This window comes from Capsicum annuum, chromosome 3 (assembly GCF_002878395.1).
Source record: "Capsicum annuum cultivar UCD-10X-F1 chromosome 3, UCD10Xv1.1, whole genome shotgun sequence".
NCBI classification, from domain to species: domain Eukaryota; kingdom Viridiplantae; phylum Streptophyta; class Magnoliopsida; order Solanales; family Solanaceae; genus Capsicum; species Capsicum annuum.
The window spans coordinates 248,226,058-248,232,689 of NC_061113.1; the positions used below are offsets into that span (position 1 = coordinate 248,226,058).

General features: G+C 33.5%; 1 long non-coding RNA gene across 1 annotated transcript; it reads left to right on the top strand.

Annotated features, from left to right (window-relative positions):
• Positions 1–2,661: 2,661 nt before the first annotated feature.
• On the top strand, positions 2,662–6,617 carry LOC124897165. The gene is made up of 3 exons (XR_007053840.1): positions 2,662–3,018; positions 4,592–5,023; positions 6,152–6,617. It is a non-coding gene; the product is annotated as an uncharacterized LOC124897165 (long non-coding RNA).
• The last annotated feature ends 15 nt before the right edge of the window (positions 6,618–6,632 follow it).

Consider the following 6,632-nt stretch of genomic DNA (forward strand, 5'->3'; position numbering starts at 1 on the left):
GAAAGAGAGAGAATACAAGAGAAGAGTGGAGTGGGGTGGGGGCTGCCAAATAGAGAAGAGGACTTGGGATAGAGGCTGTCGCGGAGATGGGTGAGGGTGGAGAAGATGACTTTGGGGTTTGGGGGTGGGGTGGGGGTGGGATGCCAAATAAAATTAAATAATTGTATAATTATTTTGGAAAATGCCATGTGCCATTAATTAATTGGTTCTTTTAATTTAATTATCTATATATATTAATGAGTTGGTTAATTATGTCATTCATTGCTATGTATATATATTGTTGCTGACTTGGAAACAATTTCAATAATTTAAAACAAATTAAAGATAAAAAATTATGAAAATACCTCTCAAAAATTATGAAAATACCCTTGAAACGCGTCCAAAAGCGAGCGTAATACGATTTTTTTACTGAATCAGCAAAAGGTGCCAAAATGATACAATTTATGGCTACTTGAGGTGCCTAAAGTGAACAACATCTAGTTGATATGTCAAAGTGAAAGATCATGCCATGTTTAGGGACTGCCAATAGATTTGGCCATAAATAAATATTACCCTCGAACCACAATTAGTATAATTCATGTAAGAACCACCATGCCTAGCTCTTGTTAATATTGTAGTAGTATTTTTTTCCTTTTCTATAAATAATGAAATTAGAATGAATGGTGCCTCATTTTTTTTAGTAATAATAAATTATAAATTTTTAAAAATATATTAAATATTATTTATAGAAAAAATAGATTTTGTATATAAAAAAATTTAGATCGAGTTTGATATAGCTAATCCAGAATACTATGTGTTAAGAAATTAATACATTGACTTTATTATTAATTAAAAAAAATCTTAGAAGAAATTTATTATATAATTTAAAAAATAAACTTTATAAAAATAATTATTTTTTCTTAAAAACGTAAGGCCTTCGTTTGATTTTGGCCTTAGGCCACGAATTCGCTTGAGCCACAACTTGTAGGTACTCTTTGGACCACTTGAAAGAAGTGATCCTGAATGCAAACGTTGTTTGAGTTCTGTCAGATCAAATCCGAATATTGGAGCATAGTATGTTTTCTTTGTCTGATCAGTAAGAACAAATGAGATAGAAACACTCATGAACGGATACTTTAATTATAAAATTAGACACTTCGATTATAAAATTATAATTTTTTCGTTCAGGTGACATAAACTACCTTGATCTATCATGTTGATCGACCATATATAATTCTTGTCATAGATTTTTTGGAGTCTTCAGTTATAATTTGAATACAATTTAGAGGCTTGCAATTTTTCTTAATTTTTTGATTTGGAGATTCTTGTATTGAATTGAAATTAGGCACACCCTTTTTTTTAGATTAAAAATAGTCTCTACTGAATTTTTGTATTACGATTTCACGCAGATTACCACATAGATACCACATAGAACATATATGTGTATGTTGTTGTTTTTTACTTTTTTGTATGGATGGATCTTCATAACTAGTATATTTTGACGAATTATAATAGTTGATATTCGTATTATTAGTAACTTTTATTAAATATCACATTATAAGTTTCAAAGGACGTGTTATCTAAGAGACCGGTTGGATAAGATTAAAAAATAGTCGTTTAACTTAAATGATTAAAAGTTTAAAAGAAGTGCTTATAAATTAAGTAGATAAGTATTTGGATAAAAATACTGAATCTGAAAAAAATTATTTATGTATTTGGTAAATAAGTGATGCTAAACACTTTTTTGTTGTCAAAATGACTTAACTGTTCTCCAAGCTATTAACACCATAAATAAGGTGAGTTATTTATATTTTTTCATTTTAATAATTCAAAAATAATTTCTATTTAAATACACTTTCGATGTAAAGTGATTATGTAAGGTCAATTTATAAATTTAAGTTACTTTTTTATTTTTAAATGTAAAAAAAATTAAAAATTCTAGGACATTTTTATATAAGAATAGTATTATTGCAACCTTGTAATAATTTGACTATATCAAAAAATATGTAAACCTCAGATGTAATGATCGATTCACTAAAAAAAAATGGAGAAAGATGAAGAGGAAAGAGACGAAGAGAAAGGCAAAGAGAAAAAAAAAGAAAAACTATATAGTTAAGATCTTCAAGTTTAGGGTATTATTGAAATTAAAGGAAAACATAAGAGATAAAAGGTAAATGTTTTTGTCAAACCTAAAAGAATTTTAATTTTAAAAGTAAAAAACTGGTACCCAGTTTCTCCCCTTTTGCCCTTTTTAATAACTTTTTAATTTACCAAACACCTAAAAAATTTTTTAAAAAAGATTTAAAATTGATTTGATCAGATTTTAATCCTATTCAAACGAACTCTAATTTATTATTAAAATTATAACTTTATATCAAATTTAAAGATATTTTATATAACTTATAAGTAGGCGTTTGACCATGAGATTTTTTTTTTTTTAAATTATTTTACTTTAATAAAAAACATGAAAATAGTAGTGTTTGACTATAAGAATTATTAATTTAATGAATTTTTTTTTAAAAAGTAAAAACAAATCTTTTTTACTTCCATTTCTCTCACAAGATTTTAAAAATAACATCAACAACAACAACAAATATCATCTCTCACTTTAACTCTAATTCCAAATCTAACTTTGAGAAATTATTATTTTCATGCCAAACGGTTATGGATATAAATCATTCTCATAATTTATTTATTTTTTGTGAAAAGGTCGAAAAAAAAAAAGAAGAAAGAAAGAAAGTTATTCCCAAAACTACAATCATAAACATATTGAAAAAGTACGTAAACTTCACCCAAATTTGATTTGCCATGTTTTGAACCCAAAAAATCGAGCGGTTGTATACACGCTCTATACTATAAAGTCTCTCACGAGTATTCGGCCCTTTTTTGAACCAGCATTTTTCACCCCTTTTTCATGAAATTCACCATTTTCTTGGCGAATTTGGTGTAGGAAATTGGTAGAGCAGAGTGCAACATTTGCCAGGAGGATGATTCTTTGAGAAGTTGGAGAGTCCGTGTGCTTGCAGCGAAATTCTCAAGGTGAAATCGTTTTTCTCCCTTGATTTTACTTGCGGAGAATCTGATCATATCCATTTCATTGTAATTTTTAGACATTACTAGATCATAATCCAGTAGGATGAGTATATCAGCATATGTATCTCTTTCCTTCACTAGTTAAATAAAGAAATTAATATTGGCTAGGTTTTAAAGAGGGCTTTTAGTGGTAACTTGTCGCTAACAAAGTGGAAGAAAAGAAGTGAACAGTAAGGCTTAAATGGGTTTAACATAGAACTTGTGGTTACTCAACTCGGATGTGGATGATTAAATGAACTTTGGGTGGAAAAGTTCTACTTTCTCCACCCCGTAGGTAGCACCATTTCTGTTTCATTCCTACTTCGAAAGTTTTTTAAAAGTTCGTTTTAATACTCTGAGTAGTAAATTCACGTAACAAAGTAATTTTATTGGGCTATGATAAAAAATTAGGCTGCGAGACATGTCCAGATGAATTAGAATGAAAGGGTTGCGGAAAGCTTTGGGAGTAAATTTGTATATAGATTAAAGTGTGAAAGAAATACTCTCTGATCACAGCCATTAGTTTCCACAATTCTCTCATCCGAAGTCGCATAGATTGACATCTCATCCGAGTATATTGATTAAAGTGAACCCCAGTAATTCAAGCAGTAATAGAATAAAGACTGCGGAGAAATACCATTGGAAAGAACTCGAATGGAGGCACCAGTGTTTTGCTGGATAGGCTTGATGAAAGACCCTTGCTTTTCTCTTAAGTTCACAACTTACGTTGATGCTACAAGTAGTCTGATGGAGCAGAATGTAGCCCCAATATAATTAATAGCCCCGGAATTCCTTCTAGTCTCTCTGTTAGTTATTCTAAGAGGAAGCGCAAGCGGACATGTGCCAGGTATCGATTTGGTGATATCTTGGGTGCCATGGTAAGAGGGGGTGGGGGGTCCAGGGTGGAGGTATCTGTGCATGCCCGCCCCCCTCCCTCTCTCTCCCATTGCCTCAGCGATGATGTGCTTCGTTTCAAGGCTGTCGTCGTTGGGAGCCCTTTTTCTTAAGCAAGCTTGATTTCATTTGAGTTGTGGTTAGCCACCATAATGAACCATGACGTGATCCTTACTCCTGTTATAACGATATATCCTGCTACATGATATATCAGATTTCACTTCAGGAAATCTTTGATTTCGGGCAACGCTTATTGAGATATAGATGTAATACCCTTGCCACTGTTGTCCTTCTGTTTCAGTTCCTTTCTTTTTATACATTTTCATCCTCGTAATGGCTTTATTGCCTGTATACATGCATAGCAGAGTGAAGAAAAATATAGCTCAGCCAATTCAGGAAAAAGGTAGGAAGTTGCTGTTATTAGTTTTAACATTAAATCACTGGTTCCAGCAACATCTAAAATGTATAATTCCGTTATGTCAGTTAATCAGAATGTTGGTGCTGCTTAAGTGTGATATTCACGTGACCAGAATGCTGATGGTACTTAGGTTCTCTAAACTGTTTTGATTGAGTCTGTTGATTCTTAGAGTATACTATTTTAGGTATCGTAAATGAAAGTACTCAGTCAATTACTTTGTGTAAACAGACAAGGGTGCAAGAACGCAAGAACGCAAGAACAAGAAGGTCATCCTATATAGGGCTCATACGCACAGCTCTTACCGAACCCTCAATCAGGAGTGTGGAGAAACCCTAGTGGAGGTGGGCATGATGACAAAGCTCATCCTGCTATTCATCAAACTAAATTTTCTGCAGGGAAATCCAGATGGAGCCAGGATCACGACGTTAGTACTGGTTCTGACACTATTCTTAGTTGGTAGCAACTCATATAGGAGGAGTTGCAATAAGCCCTTGTGACCTATGTTGAACCCCTTTTCTACTACTGAAATTTGTTCTTAGCAGAGAGTGTATGAGTTGGTTGTTCGCCATTTCTGGGCCTGTGTTTCTCAACCTGCTGTTGGGGCGTTGAGATTGATATTGCTGGTGAATCTTTTTCTGCATGTTGGAGAGTGATACTTGAGTAAGTTTTCAATACAATTGTAGTTTTGGTGTATGCATTCTTTCTTATTGATAGCACATGCTTTGACAGCATGGTGCCTTTTTTTTCTTTGATGAGGTTGACTGTGTGCTGCCATGAGTAGAAAAAAGCGAGCATATAACATGATACTGTTTCTAAGTTGCTTTCTTAGTTCTAATTCTGTTTTAGTGATTAAAGTCCAAAGCTAAGATTTAAAAAGGTATATTCTAGTTCTTTAAACTTCTTCACAGGAAGATAGTCTTTTTCATGATACAAGTCAATTGTGAAATATTTGGGGATCAATGTTATGAAATTAGGTCTTCCTTTTTAAGCACAAGCTGTTGCGGTAAAGCCACTGAAAGTGTAATCCACCATAACAGGCTGGGACCTCTATGTTATCTAGATAGTATGTTGATAAAAATTGCTGTGTGGATTGATATGGAACCATTTGAGGTGCTTTTCGGCTTATAAGAGAGTTAATTATAAGTACAATTGTGTAGAATTTTAGGGTAGAGAATTGGAAGATTAAGAGGAATCATAGACATCTTAGGATGATATTTTCTTCTAAGAGGAAGAGCAAGTGCATGTGTGTTAGTTTTGATTTGTTGATATCTTGGGTACCATGGTAAGAGATTGAGGTTGGGGGGGGTTGGGGTGTAGGGGTGGTATCTTTGGGCGTAAGGGTGGTATCTTTGCATGATGGTAGTGTTTATTTTTTGTTCTTTTTCTTTTCCCCCCCTCTTGGTGCCTTAGTGATGATGTTCTTCTTTCCAAGGCTGTCGTTGGGAGCCTATTTTCTTAAGCAAGCTTGATTTCACTTGAGTTGTGGTTATCCACCATAATGAACCAAGACGTGATCCTTACTCCCGTTTAACGATATATCCTGCTATATGATATAGACGTGATCCTTTCGACCGTTGTCCTTCTGTTTCAGTTCGTTTCTTTTTATAAATCTTCATCCTCGTCAAAGTTATGTGATTTTCGTCAATTGCCTGATGACTTAAGAGTTGTTGTTTCTGCCTCTCTTGTTTTTTTTATTCAATTTGTATCTCTACTAATTATTTTGGTGGAAAACATTTTTTAATGCAACACACACACCAAACATGTGTTCAACACTGGTGCAATGAGAAGAGGAGATATTACTGGTGAGATTTGCCATCAGGTACGTGTCACTCCCCCAGCTGGTTTCCATATTCTTTTGTAGTATAAGATGGCTGAAAGACACTCCCATTTTTTTTTTCCATTTATGAAGAACTGAACTGGTAGGGGTCAAGTCAATCACACCTAGGTTTATTAGTAGTATATACTTCATTCAATTTACTTTGGTTGCTATTATGTTATTATAACCTTAAATAGGGAAGAAGTGTCAAAATTATTAGACTTTAATTGGGCAAGCTGTGTAACATTAAAAAGTGTAAAATGATCAAGAAAAAGATGCATAAGCATATAGGGAACATGAAACATGTTAAAAAAACAAAGGAAAAATGACTTACAACACAAAAATTATAAGATAATTCAAATAAATACTTCCAAACAGAAGATATTGGGTCCAGGCAGGGGGCGGGCCTAGGCTCGGCCGTGGTCTCGGGTCTGTACCGGGGGGGGGGGGGGG